Source organism: Hemiscyllium ocellatum, chromosome 14, assembly GCF_020745735.1.
Source record: "Hemiscyllium ocellatum isolate sHemOce1 chromosome 14, sHemOce1.pat.X.cur, whole genome shotgun sequence".
Classification (NCBI taxonomy): domain Eukaryota; kingdom Metazoa; phylum Chordata; class Chondrichthyes; order Orectolobiformes; family Hemiscylliidae; genus Hemiscyllium; species Hemiscyllium ocellatum.
In genome coordinates, this window is record NC_083414.1 from 53,408,579 (window position 1) to 53,435,212 (window position 26,634).

Sequence of the window (26,634 nt, forward strand, 5' to 3'; positions counted from 1 at the left end):
AGGGTTCTCTGTTGGACCAGGTTAACAGCCCCAATCAGGGAACTCATTCTATGTGGTCCACCTGGCTGACCACAATATAATCACAACATCAATCCCCCTCCAAGTTTGAGGACATAGACCTGTTGTTTTATTTGTAGCCTCTCCTGGGGTGTTTTCACACCAAGTTCCTCTGACTCAACCGCAGATACAGGCAGTCTGTACAGGATTGTATTCCACCTCTTGCACTCACAGCATCTTGGAAGAAATTCATCCTCTTCTGTAGGCTGTAATGTCATCAAGGCTGCAACATCTGCTGTGTCCACCTCAAACTCCATTAGACAGAGGGTGAGAAGCCATGCGATCTAATAGCCTTTTCAGCTGTCCTGAGGGGTTTGGTATGTTTTATTCCTGTCTGGTTTGCAAGGTTGCAGCTATAATATGGTCCGTACGCTTGCTCAGAACTGCCTTACCTACCCGAACTTTATACACCACATGACATGAGCTTGCGTTGACTGCACCCATGCAAGGCCATTTCCAGTAGTTTTGGCACCGAACATCGTCCCCTGAAGTAAACCATCTCTCTCACTTCGAGGAGTCTTGTGTCCAGCATTGGCGTTCCTGATGCCATTTCACCCACACCTCCCAAACTAGGTCCCAGACGATCAGATTTAACTGCTGCAGTGTCTTCTCCCTCTTCGCAACTCTGCAGTGGTCCTATAATCGAATAGGAACTGGGATGGTTTGGTTTCTAGTGAAGCTGTCGGCTGTTTCTTTAAGCCTCCCTTCAAAGTTATGACTGCTCTTTCTGCCAGATCACTGGATGATGGATGGTATGGAGCTGTCCTTAAATGCTGAATGCCATTTGACAAGAGGAAAAATCTGAATTCCCTGTGGGAAATGACCCATCATCTGTGACCAACACAGATGCTCACAGCTTTTCTAACATCTTCCCTGTGTTTGACAAATGACTCTAACCATTTTGAGTGGGCATACACAATGACGAAGAACATTGAGCCCATGAAGGGACCTGATTAGTTGACATGGAAAAGAGTCTCAGCTTTACCCAGCCATTCCCAGTAATTTTTATCCTTGTTGGCACTCTGGGTATTGAATCACCAAAGTGGCTATGTCTGTTGTCCAATCTTGGCCACCAGACTTAACTTCTTGCCAACATTTCCATTTTGGAAACCACTGGGTGACCCTGGTAGGATTCAGCCATAATCATTCTTGACCCTCCATAATAAAATTCTGTCCGCTCTGGTCTCGCATGGCCTGGAAAGTTTTCAGTTCTGGCTGTGATAGTCCTTATGTTTCTCTCATCACCACCAGCTGTTTTAGCTTTGCCAGGACTGGATCTTTTTGCGTCCACCAGACTGAGATTGTCAGTGATGACTGGAAGAGTGGTCAGAATGTCTAAAACCAGAATGGACTCTTCCAGTGGCAGCACCGCTAGTGGAGGATCTGCCAATGAGAGGCAGCTCAAGGTATCTGCATTTGTTACCGGGCCTCCCGGTTGGTGTTCGAACTTGGAATTGTGCGCACTTAGAGGAAGGACCCATGGCTAAATTTGACCAGAATTTCCTTGTCCTCTGAGTAGCTCTAGCAGGGGTGTGTGTGGTTTGTTACTATTACAAATTTACATCCGGAAAGGTATTGGTGGAACTTACTCACGCCAAAGATGAGCGCCAAACCTTCCTTCTCTACCTGGGCATATTTGCGCTCTGAATCAGCCAAAGTCTGGGAAGCATACACTATTGGGTGTTCCATTCTCTTCGGCCATTTGAGGCAACACTGCACCAATACCGTAAGGGAAAGCATCACATGTCAACACCAAATTCTGCCAACACCTCAAACGATGATAGCTACTTTTTCACTTCTCTAAAGGCTATGTCTTGGCTGCAAGACTATTTCTAAGGCTGACCACTTTTTAATAGTAGATGTAAGGGTGCCAGAATGAAGGCCAGCTTATGGATGAACTTTCTGTAATAACTCACCAATCCATGGAAAGATCCAATACAGATGTAGGAGCTAGGGCACCTTTGATCTCCCTCACTTTATTTTCCAACAGGTGTAAGCGAGTCTTGTTTGACCCTGTAGTCAAAGTCAGTGACGTGGAGTGCATGTAACACCCATTTTTCCCTTCTAATGCATATGCCTTCCTGGGAGAAATGTCCAAGAACTGTGTCCACATTCTCTAAATCCTCCTTATTGGTCTTCCCTATTATTAGCATGTCATCCAGATAAATAGCAAATGGGTTGGACCCTGTAAGTGTTCTCCATTGTCTGCTGAAAATGGCAGTCTGATGATACCCCAAATGGCAGTACTGTATAATTGGTATGAAATCTTATGGGTATTAATAGTAGCATAATTCTAGGAATCCTCAATTGACTGCAATTGTGAGTACACATGGCTCATATCAAGCTACATAAAGGTTAGCCGCCTGCCAGTTTTGTGTGTAAGTCCTCTATGCGAGAGATTGGGGATTTATCCAACTGTAACAAGTAGCTTAGCATTTGTTTAAAATCCCCAACCTGTCAGGTTTCAGTCGGTACAACTGGTGTTGTCTACACCACAAACTGGACTGGTTTGATGATTCCTTTGCTTTCTAGCTCTCTGATTCCTGCCCGCAAGGTAAATGGCACTGTGCAGGCCTTGCAGAATCATGGAGTTGCTGCCTAGGCAAAATACAACATGGGAATTCTTTTAAACCTTAATGCGATGCTGAGAGGCCATTTGGTATATGGGATTAATGATGAGAGCACGCAAAAGTGCCTCCTATCTGAAGCCCAACTAGACTTCAAACAGGCACTACAACTGGCTTTATCATTAGAAAAATGGTAAGTGGAACTTATGACTTACAGGATATGCAGACAACTAGTCTGACTGAAAAATTTCCAGGTATTTAATTAGGATTTCACTCAGGCAGCCATTATCTAATTTAAAAATATTGAGCCAATCACTGAGAATCTTTCTCAACCAATATCATCCTGTCAGGTTTGGGCCCGAGCCTTTTACTACAACCAAAGGTAACTGAACTAGCTGCTTCTATTATGAGACAGGAATCAAAGATGTATCCTTTATCTGCAATGGTTTCTGGTATAGGTTGACAGTTGAACTGACGTCGTGTGCAGTTGGAGTCTAGAGTAAATTTTAGTAATGACTATTTCTGCAAAACTGATACAGCCATGTCAGTCTCAACCTCCATTCAAACCAGTGGCCATTTAACCAGATGTTTATTTTGATTGGTTCTGATTTGGATGTTGTTCAGCAATTTAACTATCCCAAGCCAGATAAAGACAGACTTTCCAGGGTGTGTACTCTCCTGAATACTGGCTGACAAGTTCTCTTATTCAACTCAGGCCTGGTAGGACTCTTTTGCTATCTCGAGTCCGTTATAACGGCAGCAACTACAATGGCTTGCCAGGCCAGATCCTGAAGAAAATGCTAACCATTTGGTTGAGGTTTGGCTTTGTTTTAAGGTTTTGCTTTGGGTTGACCTGGAGTCCCTCTGTTCAGGATATGTCCTGAGTGAGGTTATGCAATTGCTTTCACTCAAGTGTCATCCCCTAAGCTCAGTCAGACTAGTAAGGTTGTCCACTTCCATTGACATATCCTGTAAGCTATAAGTTTCACTTACCATTTTTTTTTAATGATAAAACCAGTTTCAGTGCCTGTTTGAAGTCCAGTTGGGCTTCAGCTAGTAGGCACTTTTGCATGGTTACATCATTAATCCCATTTACCAAATGGCCTCTCAGCATCTCATTAAGGGCTAAACCAAAGTCACATGCCTCTGCCAGTAGTCTTAACCTTGTCAAAACTCCTGAAGAGGATTCCCCTCGTTCTTGAACTGCCAAATAAAACCAACAGCATCTCAAAATTAGAGGAAGCTTGTGGTCATAATTTTCTTTCACTAAACCATCAACTCTTCAAATTGTTAATATCTGCAGCCTCAGGAAATGTTAAGCTCCGAATGACCAAAAGGGCTGTGATTCCACAAGCTGTCAAGCGAATTACTTGTTACTTTTCATCTGCCCTAATGTCATTTGCTGGGAATAATAATGCATTCTTTCCACATACTGGGCCAAGTTTTTGACAGCAAGATTGATAGAGTCAAGCTTTCCAAATAACAACATGATGTCAGAAATGCTTACCTCAACTCAGAGATGACTGTTGTGAGTGAATTTGTTCGGAAGCATTTTTTTCTCTTTTCACCACAGAGGCCAGTATTCCATCATTAAGTCACCCTTTATTTACACATGCATAGTACTTGACACTGGCCCAGTTTCCTCAGAGCGAGATCTGAGTGAACAGAACCTCAGACACTGCTGCTTATATCTGTCAGCCAGGATTCCTTGGTCAGACCAGGTTAACAGCCCCAATCAGGGAATTCATATTCTGTGATGTCTACTTGGCTAACCTCACTGTAATCATCACACTGACATTCTCAATTCTTTCTACATCTTTGAATAAAGATTCTGGAGTTGCATCAGAAAACCTGAGTGAGGTTATGCAATTACATTCACTCAAGTGTCGTCCCCCAAGCTCAGTTAGACTAGTAAGGTTGTCCACTTCCATCGACATATCCTGTAAGCTATAAGTTTCACTTACCATTTTTTTTAATGATAAAACCAGTTGTAGTGCCTCTTTGAAGTCCAGTTGGGCTTCAGCTAGTAGGCATTTTTGCATAGTTACATCATTAATCCCATATACCAAATGGACTCTCAGCATCTCATTAAGGGCTAAACCAAAGTCGCATGCCTCTGCCAGTAGTCTTAACCTTGTCAAAACTCCCGAAAAGGATTCCCCTTGTTCTTGAACTGTTTTCTTCTCCGGTTTGCTGCTTGTTGGTTAGCCTTATTTCATTCATTCATTTTATAAATCATTAATTCATCAATTCATTCATTCATTGGGCATCTTTCCATCACTTGCAAAAGCCAAAATGCAGTTACTTTTCAGAAATACAAACCGCTTTAAAGAAGTGCACTTGAGCTGAACTTCATGTCAACTCTGCACGCACCTGCTCCCCTTGCTGAGTATGCAGCCAGTCAGCATCATATTTAGCACTGAACTGCATTGTGAAATTGTGTCGGTCAGCAGGGAGCGGAGTTTGCATGCTGCCTGCATTATCTTGTTCAGGCACAGAGTAATCCTATGTTGTTATCCTCATGCCTGAACCAGCATGATTCAATTTATAGCATTGCACAGCACGGAAACTGATTGTATTCTCTGTTTACACATAAGCAAAGCTAATCATGTCAGACAACATAGACTAAACTGATATTTGGGAAGAATCAGGATAAAAACCACATACCTCCAACATAAGTATGTTTTTGACAACAAAATCTTGTGACATCTATGCCAGTAGGAGACAAGAATTTATACTGTCATTATTGTTTCATTGTTTGTTTAATAAACCAAATCAGTGAAATTGCAGAAAACACCAAAACATTAAAAATTCCCACCTTTCAGGATATTGCAAGGTTCAATGGATTGTTATATTATCATACTGATTGAATGAGTCTTTGTTTTGTCTGTCTGCAAGAGTTCTCTGTGGAATGAGAAAGTGAAGTAGGTTGGTTCATGTTAATGTAGTCCATTATCACAACTTCCAGAAATGGCTGGAAATGTTTCAGAGACATTGAGTTTCTTTGATGTGCAGTTGCAGTCCAGTTATGTCATCCAATATAGGAGCTAATCAGAGCAATGCAACATCCTTGAGCAAAACAATCAATGGATGGTGCTGAGAGTACAAATTCAGCCAGGACACCTGAAGAATGACCCACTTCGCTTTGAATGGTGCCACAGGACTTTCAACAATGACCTTGGATTACCAGTACTTTGTTTGGAATGTCTCACTGAAATGACAACTCCATTTCTCTTTTCTGAAATGGGTAAATAGATGAGATAAGGTGCTGTATGCCTACAGAGCCGACTATTTCAATGAGAGCGAGCCATCAACAGAACCAGGCTGTGACAACACTCCCTAATTACCATGAGCTCAGCCATACGCCACTAAAAATAACTGGTCCAATTTGACACTAATTGGCAATCTCCAAAAGGCGTCATGATGCTGGTGATGCACAACCATTTCTTTCAAGACAAGTGAAGGACATTATTGAAGCACTGAAAGGGTAGCCTTGCTCTGTGTGCAATTGCTGCTATATTCACCTGGGAAGATTTGCCACTGAGGTGCAGGGTCATTACTTTGAGTCAAAATAACAGTCAGCTAATAGCACAATTCAGTATTTGTGGGTAAGTAGGAATGTCAGGCTAGATGTATCACAACATTACTGGGAGAAAATGAGGACTGCAGATGCTGAAAGGTGTGGCACTGAAAAAGCATAGCAGGTGATTCCTACCGAAAAGCTGAAATGTTGACTCTCCTGTTCCTCAGATGCTTCCTGACCTGCTGTGCCATGCCAGCACCACACTTTTTGACTCCTAATATTACTGTCCAGGTTGAACCACTCTGTAATGAGCTTTGTAAAAACACAGCCTTGAATGTTTGTTCCTGGATTGGACGTGCATCTTTGGGAGAATTCCAGGGTCTATGAACACAACTTTTCAATCCAAACTCCCAAATGTCAGTTTTATGTTTGGGACACAGGGGCTGGATTAGAAGTTTGGCCAGCCGACTATCCCCTGCAACAATTGCCCCATCCCCCATTCCTTATCCCCATCCTTACCACCCTCCCCCCACCCATCCAAAGAACTAAATAGGCTGCTTTGTGTGGAAGTTGGCTGGTCTAAAGGCCTGGCTGGGGATCTGGCACCATGCCAGAAGTTTAAAAATAAACAATAAAGCAGTAAACATCCATGAGTCCTCACTGCTCGCTCAACACACACATCCACTATGCTCCCAATGCCCCATGCCACCTTATATTCCCACATAGCTCCATTCGTTCTCAAATCCTCCATCTCAAAATATTCCCTGAAACAACTGCATTGACCTCATCATGCAACCTGTATTAACCTAGGCTGCCATCCTATTGCCAAGACTCCTCATCTCAACAAAGAAAACCTATGTTTCTCTGTCACATTCCCTTCGCCTTTATTGTCCCTGCTAATCTGTTGCCAATACCTGCTAATGCATTTCCATGGCTCTCAACTCTTGGCCCTTACTCACTTAGTACCCAGCACATGACCTTAGGACACATGCAGAGATTATATTATTTAAGTAAGGTATCTGCCATTTCATAGAATTATTGGCACTTACAAATTGTGACAATTTCTTTTATTACAAATTCCAATGCTCATTATTTGAAGGGTTTTGCCTTGATTGGAATGTCTGTTGTTTTTTAGTTAAAATAATTTCAATGTAGTTTTGTTTATGAAGCTCTTTTTTCAGTATCATAATATTTCAGAAACAAAACTACATATAAATAATTTCAAAGAAGTAAAGCTTCGTGACAGCAAACATTTTAATCAAGTGTAAAATCCCTTACTACATTGAGCAGTGATAGTCGAAAGAGATTATAACAAGTTGCACTGTTATGGATCAGCCCAACCCCCCTTAAAATATATTAAAAAGATAGCCTCACCTTGACTCTAACTTATTCTTATTTTAAAGGTGTTAGCCAGTGCATTCCAAATGCAATTCAATTGGTCAAATTACTTTTCTTTCAGCAATACACACTTTATTTTTTACAGTTAAAATACAAAATAAAAAGAAAATATTTGGTTTATCTGTGACTCAGTCAAAATGCTGAACAAAATATTATGCATATTAACTATCCCAATATAGTAACGTTCCATAAACACATCCTTGTCACAAAGCTGATCCCTTTTTTTCTTAAAGCTGTTCTTTTTCTCAAGGATAACGTGTCCTTACTTTTTTTTTCAAACTGGTCATAAATGGGCCAGGCTCTGGTTAGACTGGTTTGGTACAGAGATGAAAAGGATTTTGAGAAACCTTTTGTTTCTAGGTAAACAGGTGAGACTTACGGCCAAAGTGGTCATGTTTTAGAAGTGACCTGTATAATGGAAGGGGTGTGGTCAGCTCCCCAGCTGAGCAGTTCAGTCCAGAACTAGTTGGAAGTTCAACAGTGGACTGTGTGAACAACCTCTTTCTCTTTCTGCCCTTCTACTTCAACCTGTAAGCATCTGTTCCTTTCTTTTATGGTAAATTAAGGGGATTTGCTTAGTGGGACTGTTGTGTATATTGGAACAGAATAGTTAAGTCTAGTTTGGATAGACTGAGTTCTGTGGGTGTTCTTTACTCTGTTCTTTGTGTTTCATTGTGTTATATTGTGAATATATTTTTGTCTGTTTTAAAACCTGATAGTCAACTTTGTTAACCTACTTCGGGTAATGTTCACCATAGGCTTACCAAAACAAATTGCAAAGTTATGGTCTGGGCTGCCTGCTTAAGAATGTTGTGAGTGGTCTGGCCTAGTCTATAACAGATTGTTTCATGTGCAATTCTAGCAGCAGCAAGAGAGCCACAGCTTTTAGCCATAACGCACAGAGGAAAAAGGACTTCCATATCCAACTTCAAGTCCCCAGTAACTGGTGAAAACTAAAATGAAAAATCCTGGTTCTGTGGGAGCTTGACCCCACTAATTCAAGCTACTCCTAATATTCTAACTTTAAAACATATTACTAAAGCCTCACAAGTTGTTTACAACTTTGTCTTAACCTTTTTTCATTAAAAAAAACACAAAAAAAACCTCTTAAAGCATTAGCATCTTCACAGCAAGGGCCAATCAAAGTGTGAAATGGCAGGTATCCTGCTGTGTTAATGGTTGGTTTTGAAATCAATCACACAGCGCCAATCCAGCAATGGAGACCCTCAGATTGAATTTTGCAGACAGATTGAATTTCTCTGAAACAATTTCTCTGAGGAAAATATCTTGATTTTATTTTTCAAAATTTAAAGAGCAAGTTCTCTAACTGCCTTGTCAGCTCATTTTTTAAGATGTTTTTGACAGGTCAGCCTGACATGTTGGATAGCTTCCTTTGTGAGGTCCTTTTGATATTTTTGATCACACCCCTTTCAAATGGCCGTCTTGATACTTTAGACAGGTCCCTTTAACAGGGGCTTCTGATAGTTTGAGTAAAAAATGAGGTCTGCAGATGCTGGAGATCACAGCTGCAAATGTGTTGCTGGTCAAAGCACAGCAGGCCAGGCAGCATCTCAGGAATAGAGAATTCGACGTTTCGAGCATAAGCCCTTCCTGATGAAGGGCTTATGCTCGAAACGTCGAATTCTCTATTCCTGAGATGCTTCTGATAGTTTGGACAGCTCATTTTGATAGGTCTGTGGCTGTTCCAATGAGCTTCACATAGCAACTGTATGCTGTTTCTCCACACATTTTTGCCTAGTTTTAGCAATTCCAAAAGGTGCCTTGCCTTCCTCAAAGGGCACCTGATATATCCCAAACCACCCTTACTTCAGTCAAAGAGCCACTTACCTCCACCATAGGACAACTTGCCTTCCCCAAAGGTGTCACAGAATAAAGCCCCAAAGTATACCTTACCTCTCAAATCAAGATTCCTGATGATCCAAAGTAGTCCACAAAGTTCAAATGCACTCTCACCAAATTGACACGGTACATCTCAGGTTTCACCTCAGGCTACTGATAATCCCATCTTAGTTGACACAGTTATGGACTTAATTGGCCGCCTGCCTCCCAGAGCCATGCATACCAATCTGATGCTTTCCCACTCTGGCAAAAAAGGCCAGTATGATTGCTGGGCTCATCCACCATTTTGGATATAATTGAGTGGCTCTCTAAATAATAAAATTCTGAGCCATAATCTTATTCTAAGCTTTCTAACTCTTTTCTGGAAATGTTCCAAATTTTAATTTAATGCTGCACAAGTAGTTTTGTTATTACAAGGATAAATACTCTGGCCATTCAGCATCAGTGATAATGAATCTCAATTCAACAATCTCACATTAAAATTTAACTATTTTAATCATGAAGTCTCGTTCTTGTCCTGAAGGAAATTTAAAATAAATCAGATGGTAAATTTCACATAATGCTTCATACTTTTCTGTTCCTTTTGTCTCTTGCTATTTGTTATGGACCAGACCAGACCCTTTAAATATTTTAAGAAGGTAACCTAGAGCCTAACGTTTTCTTATTTTAAAGGCAAATGTAAAGTACTGTGTTCCAAATACACTAATGGTCAAACTACACGGTGTTAAGCAAAGCACAATTTATTAAAATACAACAAAAGAAAGAAGAATTTGAAATAACTTAATTCTATTGGAAAACTTTTCAGAAAAATAGATACAGTAGCTATTACTAATTAGCTGTTCCAATATAGTAACATTCCATAAACATACCCCTTGGCAAAAAAGGCAAATTCAGAAAGAAACTGTCTCACATGCAATCCAGCAGCAGAAAGAGAGAAAAAATGTCAAGCAAATACTTAGACAGTAGCAGCCAGCAGATGTTTACTGCAGTTTCCAACCCTGTTGACAATCCAACAGCAACTGCTTAAAGCTAAAAGAAAACTGGACACCCTGGTCTGTGAGAGCTGGCCACACCCAAGCAGTCTGATTCTAATGTTCCCACTTTTAAAAAATCGAAGGCCTCAAACGTGACCATAGACGACTCAACGTCTCTCGTTCAATCTCTCTCTGGAAGGAAACCAGGACAAAGCATACTTCTTAAAGCCATAGCATCATAACATTTTCATCAAATCTTTTTGACTTATTTATCTATGTTATATTTAATTAGATTCCTCTTCTGTGTTTATGTTCAAATCCTCCAATTGAACTGGTTATTGCCTGTCACTTTGACGGCTTTGACAAAGGGTCAGTTAGACTCGAAACGTCAGCTCTTTTCTCTCCTTACAGATGCTGCCAGACCTGCTGAGATTTTCCAGCATTTTCTCTTTTGGTTTCAAAGCCTGTCACTTGCCCTGTCCAGTCAAATGCCAAGTGTTCTGTTTATCTTGCTGCATTGGAAGCTTGTGCTTTCGACAAATTTGTGAGGAAAGGTTTTGTACTGAGGTTATGGGGGCAAGTCTAACTTATGACAAACTGAAATATTTCATATTGCATTTCATAGCTTGTTGCAGTTAATTCCAAAACTGTATCTTACAATGAAACAAATCCAACTATGGAGCTAATGAGAGCTGAGCTAGTTTACATTGGTTAGGAATTTAGCTTGAAGGGTATGATGGTGGATAAACAATAGGAAATATTTAGAGGAATAATTCATAATTGTCAATGAATACATTTCTTCTAGGAAAGAAATCTGCACTGGAAATGTATAACAACCATAGATAAAGAAAGATGCTAAAGATTCTGTTAAAACATAAGAAATAAGTACAGATTATGCAAAAAACTGAGCCCTACTCCAGCAGTCAATATGATAATAACTGATGCTGGTGTCTAAATGTGCTCCCCTTTTCTCAAGTTAATTAGAGACTGAACTTCTGTCAGTCTCAGTTTTACATATCTTCAATGATGGATATTCCACAACGCTTTGAGCAAGAGATTTCCAAGGGTTCAAAACCTTTTGAGTGAAGGAATTACTGCTCATCACAATCCGAAATCATCAGTGCTTGATCATATCTAGCCTGTCATGTTCCTTCATAATCTTGAATATTTTGATGAAATCACCTCTCTTTTTTTTAAACTCCAATACAACGTAACCTCAATTTACTCAGCCTCTCACCAAAGAACAATCCTCCTCTCTCAGGGATCAATCTGGTGAACATTCATTGTACTGCCCTCCTTAAATATGAAGCTTAAAATTGTACACAGTATTCCAAATGTGGTCTTATCAAATCCCCATACAATCTCAAGTTTTTTTCATTCATTGTACGACAATTTTCTTGCAATATACACCAGCATAATGTAGGGTTTCCTAACAGCTTGTTCTACTTGCCTGTTAACATTTTCTGCTCCACGCCTGAGCACACCCAAGTTTCCCTGGATAATGTTAACACCAGGTAAGCAGGAGTGAATTGGCTGCCTTGTTTTAAACCCATTGGAGTTAAATTTTACCTTCTTTTAGTGAGCAGCTAAACCTTACTTCAATAAAATGTCATCAGAATTAATCAAGGAGCAAACTACACGGTTTTCTTGAGTGAATGGAAGAGGAATTTTTTTTCTTTTTTTGCAAATCCCAAGAAAAGTCATAAAGATGGGACATTAAACACACATGCATAAACTGGTATTAAAAGAGGAGAGTGACAAGAACAAAAGGCAAACAAAGGAACATGCAGTTTAAAAGATCTTAGGTGTCCTTGAGGTATTAGGATTTAATTTGAAACCATGGTTATTTAACTGATGCTTTGTTTACTAAGTAAAAGCAAATATTTGACCGATATTTGTGTTCTCTGTGAACAAATGCTTCTCCATTTTGCTTTGTCATTGGGTTATGTCCCATGAGAGAAAATGCGAAAAAACAAAATCACAGCTAGTCAGAAAGAGGGACTAATAGAGAGATAGCCTTATTCCATTTCAGTTACAAATGTCTGCTACTGTCTGCTACTCTGCTAAAGCAGCTGCTTGAAATAAAGCTCAACTGTGGATTCCCATGTCTGGGCTCATTGTTTTCTGATTTGTGTCAGTTGGAAGTGACTCTTACATCTCCAATATATTAAACATATCTGTAAAGATCTAAATCATATCGGAACTAATATCTGACTTTCATTGGCTTTTGAAAATATTAGTTTTAGTTCAGAGAGTCTATTCATCTTAATTAGTGTCACAAAGCTGGGTTAGCCTGTGGTCAATAAGATTGCTCTGACCAATGTATTTTTCCTTTCTAAAACCATTTTAGTCCATGAAGCCCTGGTACTAAAATGAGATGATGGAAGTTAAAAATTGACACATCATCTTTTACCATGATCATGACACCATCAAACTTCACAAGTTCCACATAAATCTGCCTTTCTGTACTACAAAATGTATAACCTTGCATTCCACCACAAAGTAATCCACGGTGAGTGCCTACTTACTTAACTCAATTTTAAAAAATGATTGAAAGTATTGTCAAAAAGAACTGGCAGGTTGAGAACTGTGAAGGCTTGAAAAACTAACAAACTATGACAGAGAAATCGAGAGTGAGATAAGTTAGGATGTGGGAATATTTTAACAGTTACTAGAAAGGTGGAAAGTAAGAGTAAACTGGCAAAAGTATAAAAATAAACTGTTGACTTCACAAATAGGTAAAAAGCAAGAGTATAGAAAGTCTAAGTTCTGGTCCCTTGAGGCAGAGTTGGATAAATCATGATGTGGTATAAGGAATGTTTGAGGCTGGAAATGGATAATTTAACTGAACAAGCAGAAATGAGCATGTTCTGCTGCTTGGGAAGATTGGATGGGAACAGCTACATGAGATATCCAGTTAAAGAAACCTGTTCCCAATCAAGTTAGTGTATGATCTCTGAGCCCCTGCAACTTTTTTATTGGATCAGACATTAAATTGGAGCTACATGGCTGTCCCAAGTCTCTAAAAGGGTACTAGATAAAACTTCTAGGAGAAAGTGAGGACTGCAGATGCTGGAGATCAGAGCTGAAAATGTGTTGCTGGAAAAGTGCAGCAGGTCAGGCAGCATCCAAGGAGCAGGATAATCGATGTTTTGGGCATGAGCCCTTCTTCAGGAAACTAGATAAAACTGTTGTGTTTGTCAACAACCCACCAGCATTCAACATGGTCAGATTCAATGATTGAGTAAGGCAGTGGGAGTTTAGTGGAAGAGAGTCCTTTGATCTCACCTTCAAATGTCTTGAAATCCCTCTCCTACAAATCTCATCTTGCCCTCATTTACCTTTGGCTGGTGCCCTATTATCATCCTGGCCTTCAGCACGTCTGTTAAAGGCAATTTCCACTCCTGCATGCAATTATTGATGGCAATAGAAGGTGAGTGCGAGGGATTGCTGCTCCCAGTGTCCTCACTCCAAGGAATGCTGAACAGTGACCAGAAAGGTGCCTAATGAGATTCCTCCAGTCCTATAGCACAAAAATGACAGTATTCCTCCACATTTCCTGTGATCATGGATAAGAACACCAAGAGTCCCATTAAATCCCCCACTTTATTTGTCTTTATAACAGAAGACACAAAGGAGTGGAAACTGTGGGGAAAGAAGATTTCAAAAAGAGTGAGGAACCCACAGTTCATGTTGATCCAGGATACATCCCAGAGAAATCATTTGAGAGAAAACCTAACATATCCCCTCGATCTGATGGCCTACATGCTAATCTGTCAAAGAGGTTGACTCAGAGAAATTGGATACACTGGTTTTGATCTTCCATAGAATTGAGATCCATGGAATTCCTACAGTGTCGAAGCAGGCCAGCAACCCATCGAGTCCACACTGACCCTCCAAAGGATATCACATCATGATTACCCACCGTCCCCCCAAACACCACTTCCGGCCCTGCATTTCTAATGGCTAATCCTCCTAGCCTTCACATCCCTGGTCACGATGGGGCAATTTAACGTGGCCAATCCACCTAACCTGTACATCTTTGGACTGTGGGAGGAAACCCATGCAGACACAGGGAGAATGTGCAAATTCCATAGAGACAGTTGCCCGAGAGTGGAATCAAACTGGTGCTGTGAGACTGCAGTGCTAACCACTGAGCCACCGTGCCACCCCAACAGTAAATCCTGAAATGGTGTGAGCAAATTGGAAGGCATCAAATGTAACCACACTGTTCCAAAAAATAGGAAAAAGTAAACAGGAATAAAAAATGTCAAACAGCCTGGCACCAGTAAAAAGAAACAATACTTGAATTGACCATAAAATATGGGAACAACATACTTGAAATTCATAGAATGATCAGCAGTGAACTTGGTTTTCTGAAATGAAATTGCATTTGATAAATCAAAAGCTGTTTTAGAGAGCATAATGAGCACAGTGGATAAAGGGATTAGGGGACTGGATGCAGTATATTTGGATTTTCAAAAGGCATTTGATAGTTTGCCAAATAACAGTTTGATTCACAATATTTGGACCGATGTGACTAGGGGCAGTATATAACGGTGGATTAAGCAGTGGTCAATGGACAGAAATTATAAATAAATGGATCATTTTCCGAATGGTAGGATGGAACGAATGAAATATTATAACTGCCTCAGCCTCTTCATCAATAATGATGTGTCCAACTATAATGCAAGATTGCCAATGATGTAAACTTTGATGGGAAAGTATGCTGTGACAAGGGTTCAGGACCACTGTTAAGGGATAGACCCCAGTTGAATGATGAGGAAACAGGCTGGCAGATGGATCATAATATACTGATGTGTAAAATTATCCACTTTCACAGAATTGTTACAATGAAGAATAAGGATATTTGGCCCACTCTAAGTGTACTGCTTCTTCAAACATCACTATCCTGTGCCAAGCTCCTGCTTTTCCCTTATACTGTTGGAAACTATCTCGATTGAAATAATCATCCAATGCCCTCATGCCCAATTGAATGTGTCTCTATCATATTTCCAGGCAGTGCATTCCATATCTTGATACTTGCTGAGTGAAAAGTCATTTTCTTCTCACATCACCATTGCTTCTTTTGCACATCACTTACAATTTATGCCATCCCATTCTTGTTCTTTTTATGAGCAGGAAGGGCTTTTGCCCGAAACGTTGATTTCGCTGCTCGTTGGATGCTGCCTGAACTGCTGTGCTCTCCCAGCACCACTGATCCAGAATCTGGTTTCCAGCGTCTGCAGTCATTGTTTTTACATAGCTTTGCCTTACCTATCATACCCAGCCTGCTCATCTCAACCAAACTCAACCTGAAGATCTCAACCAAACTCCAATCAGCCTTAACTCTCCAAGGAGAACTTTCTCAATGTCCACATTCTATCTTCACAGCTGAAATTTCTCATTTCTGGGACCCTTCCTGGAAATCGCCTCTGCATTCTATTCAATGCATTTACATCTTTCCTAGAATGTAACATTCACACCTGAACACAATACTCCAAATGAGATCTAATAAATACCTTGTACAAGATCAATGTCATCACCCTGTTCTTACAGTCTGTTGCCTATTACTAAAACTGAGGACAACGTATGCTTTATTCTGCTCTTTTCACCTGTCCTGCTACCTTCATTGACCTATGCAGCTCCCTCTTTAGAATTGCACCCTGGATTTTATACTGACTTTCAATGTTTTTCGGAACAAAGTGCATCATCTCACACTGATAGGGTCATAAAGTCATAGAGATGTACAGCATGGAAACAGACCCTTTAGTCCAATCCAAGCATGCTGACCAGATATCCCAACCCAATCTAGTCCCACCTGCCAGCACTTGGCCCATGTCCTTCCAAAGCCTTCCAATTCATATACCCATCCAAATGCCTCTTAAATGTTGCAAATGTCCTAGCCTCCACCACTTCTTCTGGCAGCTCATTTCATATACGTACCACCCTTTGTGTGAAAAAGTTGCCCCTTAGGTCTCTTTTATATCTTTCCCCTCTCACCCTAAATCTATGCCCTCTCGTTCCGGACTCCCCCACCCCAGGGAAAAGACTTTATCTATTTATCCTGTCCATGTTCCTCATAATTTTGTAAACCTCTATAAGGTCGCCCATCAGCCTCCAACACTCCAGTGAAAGCAGCTCCAGCCTCTTCAGCCTCTCCTAACAGCTAAATTCTTCCAATCCTGGCAACATCCTTGCAAACCTTTTCTGAACCCTCTCAAGTTTCACAACATCTTTCCAATAGGAAGGAGACCAGAAATGCACGCAATATTCCAACAGTGGTCTAACCAATGTCCTGTACAGCTGCAACATGACCTCCCAACTCCTGTACTCAGTACTCTGACCAATAAAGGAAAGCATACCAAACACCTTCTTCACTATTCTATCCATCTGCGACTCCACTTTCAAGGAGCTATGAACCTGCATTCCAAGGGTCTCTTTGTTCAGCAACACACCCTAGGACCTTATCATTAAGTGTATAAATCCTGGTAAGATTTGCTTTCCCAAAATGCATCACCTCGCATTTACCTGAATTAAATTCCATCTGCCAGTTCTCAGCCCATTGGCACATCTGATCTAGATCCTGCTGTAATCTGAGGTAACCTTCTTTGCTGACCATTCCACGTTCAATTTTGGTACCATCTGCAAACCTACTTACCATATCTCTTATGCTCGCATCCAAATCATTTATGTAAATGACAAAATGTTGAGGACCCAGGACCAATTCTTGTGGCACTCCACTGGTCACAGACCTCCACTCTGAAAAAACAACCCTCCACTACCACTCTCTGTCTTCTACCTTTGAGCCAGTTCTGTATCCAAATGACTAGTTCTCCCTGTATTCCATGAGATCTAACCTTGCTAACCAGTCTCCCATGGGGAACCTTGTTGAACACATTACTGAAGTCCATACAGATCACATCTACCGTTCTGCCCTCATCAATCCTCTTTGTTGCTTATTCAAAAACTCAATCAAGTTTTTAAGACATGATTTCCTACGCACAAAGCCATGTTGACTCTCCCTAATCAGTCCTTGCCTTTCCAAATACATGTACATCCTGTCTCTCAAGATGCCTTCCAACAACTTGTCCACCACCGGCGTCAGGTTCATTGGTCTATAGTTCCCTGGCTTGTCCTTACGACCCACCTTAAACAGTGGCACCACGTTAGCCAATCTCCAGTCTTCCGGCACATCACCTGTGACTTTTAATAATGCAAATATCTCAGCAAGAGGCCCAGCAATCACTTTTCTAGCTTACCACAGAATCTCGGGTACACCTGATCATGTCCTGGGGATTTATCCAGCTTTATGTGTTTCAAGACATCCAGCACTTCCTCCTCTGTAATCTGGTCATTTTTCAAGGTGTCACCATCTATTTCCCTCCATTCTATATGTTCCATATCCTTTTCCACAGTAAATACTGATGCCAAATACTCATTTAATATCTCCTCCATTTTCTGTGGCTCCACACAAAGGTCTCCTTGCTGATCTTTTAGGGGCCATATTCTCTCCCTAGTTACCCTTTTGGCCTCAATATATTTGTAAAAACCCTTTGGAATCTCCTTCATTCTATTTGCCAGAGCTTTATGATGTGCCCTTTTTGCCCTCCTAATTTACCTCTTAAGTATACTCCTACAGTCTTTATACTCTTCTAAGGATTCACTTGATCTATCCTGTCTATACCTGTCTATACCAAAGGCCTCCTAATAATCCTAGAGATGTAGAAGAAAGGATTGCGAGGAGATTGAGGAGAAGAGTGAAAGTAATAGGGTGGTTTTTATGGGGGACTTTAACTTTCCAGATATTGACTGGGAAAGTTATAGCTCGAGTACGTTAGATGGGTTGGTGTTTGTCCAATGTGTGCAGGAGGGTTTCCTGACACAATGTGTAGACAGGCCAACAAGAGGTGAGGCCATACTGGATTTGGTTCTGGGTAACGAACCAGGCCAGGTGTTAGAATTGGAGGTAGGTGAGCACTTTGGGGACAGTGACCAGAATTTGGTGACTTTTACTCTAGTGATGGAGAGGGATAAGTGTGCACTGCAGGGCAAGAGTTATAGCTGGGGGCAGGGAAATTATGATGCGGTGAGGCATGACTTAGGATGTGTGGCTTGGAAAAGTAAGCTTCAAGGGAAGGGCGCAATAGATATGTGGAGCTTGTTCAAGGAGTAACTACTGAGTGTCCTTGATAAGTTTGTACCTGTCAGGCAGGGAGGAAAGGGTCGTGTGAGGGAGCTGTGGTTTAATAAGGAATTGGAATCCCTTGTTAAAGGGAAGAGGATGGCCTATGTAAAGATGAGGTGTGAAGGTTCAATTGGGGCGATTGAGAGTAATAAGGTAGCCAGGAAGGATCTGAAGAGAGAGCTAAGAGCAGCAAGAAGGGGACATGAAAAGTCCTTAGTTGGTAGGATTAGGGAAAACCCAAAGGCTTTCTATAGGTATGTCAGGAATAAAAGAATGATGAGAGTAGGAATAGGTCCAGTCAAGGATAGTAGTGGGAAGTTGCGTGTGGAGGCTGAAGCGATTGGGGAGACACAGAATGAATACTTTTCGTCAGTATTCACTCAGGAACAGGACATTGTTGCCGATGTGAATATTGAGTCACAATTAATTAGAATGGATGGCTTTGAGGTATGTAGGGAAGAGGTGTTGGAAATTCTGGAAAGGGTGAATGTAGGTAAGTCCCCTGGGTCTGATGGCATTTATCCTAGGATTCTCTGGGAAGCAAGGGAGGAGATTGCAGAGCCATTGGCCTTGATTTTTATGTCCTCGTTGTCGACAGGAATAGTGCCAGAAGACTGGAGGATAGCAAATGTGGGTCCCTTGTTCAAGAACAGGAGTAGGAATAATCCTAGTAACTATAGGCCGGTAAGTCTCACTTCTGTTGTGGGCAAAGTCTTAGAAAGAATTGTAAGGGATAGGATTTATGAACATCTGGATAGGAATAATGTGATCAAGGATAGTCAGCATGGTTTTGTGAAGGGCAGGTCGTGCCTCACAAACCTTACTGAACTCTTTGAGAAGGTGACTAAGGAGGTGGATGAAGGTAAAGCAGGAGATGTGGTGTATATGGATTTTAGTAAGGCATTTGATCAGGTTCCCCATGGTATGCTACTGCAAAAAATACGGAGGTATGGCATTGAGGGTGCATTGGAGGTTTGGATTAAGAATTAGCTGGCTGGAAGAAGACAGAGGGTAGTAGTTGATAGTAAAGGTTCATCTTGGAGTGCAGTTACCAGCGGTGTTCTGCAAGGATCTGTTTTGGGACCATTGCTGTTTGTCATTTTTATAAATGACCTGGAGGAGGGGCTAGAAGGTTGGGTGAACAAGTTTGCGGATGATACGAAAGTCGGTGGAGTTGTTGACAGTGAGGAAGAATATGGCTGGTTACAGCGGGATATAGATAAGCTGCAGAGCTGGGAAGAAAGGTGGCAAATGGAGTTAAATGTAGGTAAGTGTGAAGTGATTCGCTTTGGTAAGAGTAACAAGAAGATGGGGTACTGAGGTAATGGTTGGATACTTGGTAGTGTTGATGAGCAGGGGGATCTTGGTGTCCATGTACACAGATCTCTGAAAGTTGCCACCCAGGTAAATAGTACTGTGAAGAAGGCATATGGCGTACTGGCTTTTATTGTAGAGGAATTGAGTTCCGGAGTCCTGAGGTCATGTTGCAGTTGTATAAGACTCTGGTGCGACCGCATCTGGAGTATTGTGTGCAGTTTTGGTCGCCATACTATAGGAAGGATGTGGAGGCACTGGAATGGGTGCAGAGGAGGTTTACCAGGATGTTGCCTGGTATGGTAGGAAGATCGTATAAGGAAAGGCTGAGGCACTTAGGGCTGTTTTCATTGGAGAAAAGAAGGTTGAGGGGTCACTTGATAGAGGTGTACAAGATGATTAGGGGTTTAGATAGGGTTGACCATGAGAACCTTTTTCCACATATGGAGTCAGCTATTACAAGGGGGCATAGCTTTAAATTAAGGGGTGGTGGGTATAGGATAAATGTTAGGGGTAGATTTTTTACTCAGCGAGTCGTGAGTTCATGGAATGCCCTGCCAGTAGCAGTGGTGGACTCTCCCCCTTTATGGGCATTTAAACGGGCATTGGATAGGCATATGGAGGATAGTGGGCTAGTGTAGGTTAGGTGGGCTTGTGTCGGTGCAACATTGAGGGCCGAAGGGCCTGTACTGCGCTGTATGTTTCTATGTTTTATGTTCTATGTTCTTTGACATATGCTTCCTTCTTTTTCTTAATCAAACCCTCAATTTCTTTGGTCATCCAGCATTCCCTGTACCTATCAGCCTTTCCTTTCACCCTGACAGGAATATACTTTCTCTAGTTTCTCATTATCTTATTGCTGAAGGCTTCCCTTTACCTGCGAGCATCTACCCCCAATCAGCTTTCGAAAGTTCTTGCCTAATACCGTCAAAATTGGCCTTTCTCCAATTTAGAACTTCAACCTATAGATTTGGTCTATCTTTTTTCATCACTATTTTACATCTAATAGAATTATGGTCACTGGCCCCAAAGTGCACCCCCACTGACACCTCAGTCACATGCCCTGTCTTGTTTCCCAAGAGTAGGTCAAGTTTGCACCTTCTCTGGTAGGTACATCCATATCATGAATCAGAAAATTTTCTTATGCACACTTAACAAGTTCCTCTCCATCTAAAGCCTTAACACTATTCTCTGTATTGAAACTCATCTGCCATTTCTCTGCCCACTCCACCAACTTGTTAATACTCTATTGGAGTTTCACTCAGTCCTCCTCATTGTTTGTAGTTTTTTTGAAGGTTTCTTTCATCTGCAAACTGTGAAATTATCCAGCATGCACCAAGATCCAGATTGTTAATATATATCAGGAAAAGCAAGGATCGCAGCCCCAACTGCTTGGGAACTCCATTATTCAATAGGGAGAATGAAAAGCTGAGAAACCAAATATTGATGTTCAGGGAGATTTGAATTGTAGGAAGTTAACATATAGGTACACCACTAAGTGGGAATTTAAATGGTATGTTAACTTTCATTTGGAGGGATTTGGGATATTAAAATAAGGAAGCTTTGCTGAATTAATGAAGGTCTTGTTCTGACCTCATCTAGAGTTCAGTTCACAGTTTCACTGTTCTTATCAAAGGAAAGATGCACTTCTTTTAGGCAGATGCAATGAAGGTTCATTAGATCAATGACTGGGGTCAGCGAATTGTGCTGTGTGGGAAGATTGAGTAGAATAGGCTGAAACTCTTTTGTGTTTACAAGAACAGTAAGTGATCTCATTGAAAATATACAAAATTCCTAAGAGAACAGCAGAGTGTAGAGATTTGTCCTTCTCTTAACCCATTCAAATTAGTGCATGTCTCTGGAATACTCTACCAGGATGCAGGCTCAGTTGATCAATATAGTGAAGATTAAAATCAATAAACTTTTGAGCAATAAAGAATGAAATACATGAAAATAGAATGGAAAATAATATTGAAACTTTTAAAATAAATCTTAATACGTTTGATGGTTTATGACCGCAAGTTGTTTCCTGACATGTCTGAGATACCATCCTTTATTTTCCAATGCCAAAATTTCCTTCCTTGGACACAAAGATTGAATTCTGTTATGCTACTTATTGCTGTAGCTTGCAGTTCAGGTTATTTTCATTTTGTGAAGCTAAAGAGGTTGAGGTGTCTTAAACAGTTTAGATTTCTTAAATTAAAAAAAACACGTTAATCTCTCTTGCCACTTCTTTTTCTCAAATGCTCCTTTGGAAGAAGATGCACCATTGCATAATTGATAACTTTGCAGGACATAATAATTGTGTTCAAACCAATCCAAAGAAGTTTCAGCAGATGCATTTAACCAATTCTACATTGCACCAATGCATGATTGAAATAAGCCATCCTTTTGACAAAGGCATTAAGAACGATGCCCTCTGTTTGCTCTGTAGATAATCAGATCAGTTATTTCAATAATTTCACATTACACATATTCCATCAGAAACAGCAACAAGAAGCATCTAGCTCAGTATTTGTGCTATCTTTCTGGACCTTGATAGCAACAGACTGTTATATTTGATGATGTAATAATCACTCATTCTAACAAAATATTTCAAAGAGATGGTAAAAGTAACAACACCATTGAAATGTTTTCCTATGCATAACAAAGAACTTATACTTATTACCTTAATTGTCAGTGGTCACTGATATTCACTGAAAGCAAAAATGAAGAATTTTTGACAATGTAGTTTCTGTCAAAGTTCTGGAGCTAACCAGGATAAGTAATTTATCATAAATGATTGAAAGAAGAACATGTCGTGTCATTTTGAAGCTCTATGATGGAAGATGGTAATAATCAGACACTACAATGTCAATGTTATTATTTTTCTTGGGGCAGGAGATAGGATAATTACAAAGTGATAACAACATTTATCCTGTGGACAATTATTTGCAGCTTTACAGCTTCTGTATTATCTTACTGAAATGATCATTTGAGAAATAAAAACAGAACTGTACATATTAAAATAGACCATTAAAATGCCAGTTGAAATGACAATCTAAAGAAGAAAAGCATCAGAAAATCATTTTGGACACAATCATTCAAACCATTGACTGGTTCATATAACATTCAAGGAAAGCTGTAGAAAGAATATATGCATCATTTTAAAAATTATTGCATGTTGGGGACAGAATAGATAAATGAAGGTACTGTATTCATTACTATTATGTGATCATTAAGATCACTTTCTACACTTGCAAAATGTTCACTTTTGATCAGTTTATTGTAATGAATAAATGTGATTGCTTTGAAATGTACAGTGGGGAAAAATAAACATATTCACAGTTGTTGCAAGATCTATACCATGTCATTTTCTGAAGTGTTGTGTTATGTCTCATGCCCATCATGTCAGAATACCTTGAAGAGAAATGCCTAGCATACCATCAGTGTATCAAAGCATTATGATGTGAAGGTGTAAAGATATCATATTTCATCTTGCTTCAAGGTCACTTGATGGATGATATGCTTCTGGTACCATACTACTCAATACTGTTCTGTTCAACTTCATGTTTGCTAGACAATGATGTGCTGCAAACTTCTCAAAAAAAAACAGCTCAAGGTAAGAATTGACTTCAGAATTAATAATTCTAACTCATATAAAAGAGACAGTAACTACAAAAGTTGACTGGTTTATTGGATTTGCTACAGCAAAGGATATAAATGTGAATTTTCTGAGGAAAACTGTCATTGATACTCCCTGAGTTCGTCATCACCTTCAATTAAGCCTTCAGCCAGGATCTTAATAAAGCTTATTCCCTCATTGTATTATTTGCGACTTCAGGCTCTGCTGTGCCAAAAAGTACAGGTATTGACAATAAATATTGCCTGATGTCAGACATCCTGAAAAGGCTGAACGGCAGACAGTAAGAGTTAAAATTGGCACAGGAACTGCTGATGCCTGAAAGGAATGTACTTCAGGAATTTGCACTTCATGATGTAACAAAGAAGAGACCATCTCACAAAATATAATGGATTACCGATTCTGTGTATCTACAGGATAATGCTACAGCGCATATGTTCTAGCTCATCTTCTCTCCCTGAAATCCTCTTCCTGTTAGATACCAACATTCTAGTAGTGGGAGAATTAACAGAAAGCACAGGTCTCAATATAGTGACAATTCATGAGATTTAATCCATACTCACTGTGGTAAAACACATCAATTAATTTGTCAATGATCCTTAAGGCTATGACATGGAATGAGATTTTAAGCTAAGTACCAGAATGTTTATGTCTGACCAATTCCTCGATTCCCAAAGTATTTCTCTTGGTCCACACATTGATGCTTTGGACTGCAAAGTTGAAGATGTGTGAACAATTGCTATTGGCAACATATGGGTAATTATAAGAGTTGCAAACAATCTTTAATCAGAGATGACCTCATAGTATTAAAGAGTCCTTCGATTTGATCATATAGAGATAAACTTGTTATTTGACAACAAGTCACTTTCAAGGGCAAACAAGTCTGAATATTAAAAGCATTACACCAAGCTATCATATCCACATTGCACATGAGTCTATGCACCAGTCAGGGATGAACTTGGATATTCAATGACCTATTAATGCATGTCAGGCATGTCAAATGTATCAAACTCAACAATGTATGAAACCTCTGAATCCACATTCTATTCCATCCACTTCTGGCATAAAAATACCTTCAGGCCTATACGGGGTGAATGGGGAAGATTGCATTTCTGTGATCAATTACTACTTAGTTTCCCATTATTCAACAACTTAGCAACACAATGCGCATGACTGTCACTGATAGAATGAGTGTTATTTTCCGTTTATTTAGCATTCTACATGAGATACTGTCAGCCAATAGCCTGCATTATATTGGCAAACCACTTCAAGAACCATGTTACTAAGTGGAGAGTTGTACATATCACATCGTCACCCCATTCTCCACACTCAAACTCCTAATGAAAACATGTTAAGTTCATATGATCAAGGAGCATTTTGTATTGAGTAAGAAAGTTTTCATATTGCATTGCTGCATTTCCCTGCATATCAATGAAGAAGTGATTAAATTCTTTCGTACAATTTATGCACGGAAGGTAAGAGCGACCCTTGATAACTAACCAATTTTGAACTATTCAAAAGTTAAAAAGGGTACAACACCAGGTTATAGTCCAACAGCTTTATTTGGAATTCCTGGCTTTTGGAGCTTTTCTTCTTTATCAGGACTGCTCTGAAAGATAGTGCTTCGAAATAAACCTGTTGGACTATAACCTGGTGTTGTGTGATTTTTAACTTTGTCCACCCCATTCCAGCACTGGCACCTCCACATCATAACTATTCCAAGACACTGGGCATTCTTCATCAAAAAAACAGAGGAGAAAGAAAGTGATTGAGTGAGCAGGTGGTGAACTTATAGAACTGTCTGCTGGATTAGAGAGGCCAGGTTGAAAATCCAAGTTTATACAAATTCATTCATGATCAAGATATTACATTGTGAAGGAACACCTCAGATGTGCCCAATGTCTGGCACATTAATTATGCACAATGAGAGTGAGGAAAACTACTTCAATGATGATGATCATTGCATGGGGATGTTGAAAAACAGCAATCAGTAACAAGTCAGCCCACTAGTCAAACAAGTACAACTGAAAATAATGTAAGCCTCTCTAAATGGTTATGTGATTACCAGATTAGGATGATTTGTCAAACTTTCACAGCATTACATTGAAATATAAAATGTTAGTTTTCTGAACCTTTTTTGTTGCCTATTTTCATAATTATTGAATCGACAATGTGTGCTGATTTATAATCATATATATTTGTCATTTTAATTTTAGCCTTTGGTGAAAAGGGGTATTGTGTTCTGTCTGACAGTCAGTATAGCGTTATCCCTTTAAGAGATCATGTTCATTCTATCATCACTGTATTATAGAATGTGATGTGAGTGTATTGTTGAGACCATCAGTGTTTCCTCTTTATTTTTCTCATTTTTGGTTTGGAATTGAGAGCTGAGGTTGAGAAGTGAACTTTAAACTTTGAACAGCAGCTTGCTTTTGATAAGAAAGAACCAGCAACCTGATGTTTGCGTGTGGGAACTGGTCTGGAAAGATAATTACAGATTAACTTTCACTGCAAGTACACTGCAGGCGTTTTGGCATTAGAATGTGTTATGCTTTAGAACCAGCAGCTGGTTGACTATTTAATTGATCAATCGAGGGGAGGCTACTGCTGGTCAGCCAACCACAGATAATGTTGAAAAACAGAAGCCAAACATTTAACTGGTTTTGACTAGGTTTCTTTGGGCAGAAGATCAGTTACTTTGAAAATCTTCTGGTGAATGGCTTCTACATATTATTCCCTCTCGTTTTATAACCAGTTAAAGAGTTATTTTGAATTTTCTTGCAAAACAATCCAAAGTTACAAGAAATAAATGAATATTCCTCAGAGCCTGCTGGAAGCTGTTTGCATTGGCCAATGACTTCAGAATTGAAGCTAAATACAATCCAACATATCTGCAATGCACCATTCAAAGATCTCATTAGGACCGAGTACTCATCAGTGAGATGGTTATCAAACTGGTAAATGAAAACTCTTTTATTTTATTTTCAATTTATCCCTTAATTGTGTCTGTCTGTGTGTTTAATTTGGATCAAAGAAGGTTAGATTTAAATCAGACATTAATTAGATTGCCTTGATTTTAGCTTTGCTTTACTAAGTTACAGTAAATTGCTAACTCTTGTTTCAGAAACAAA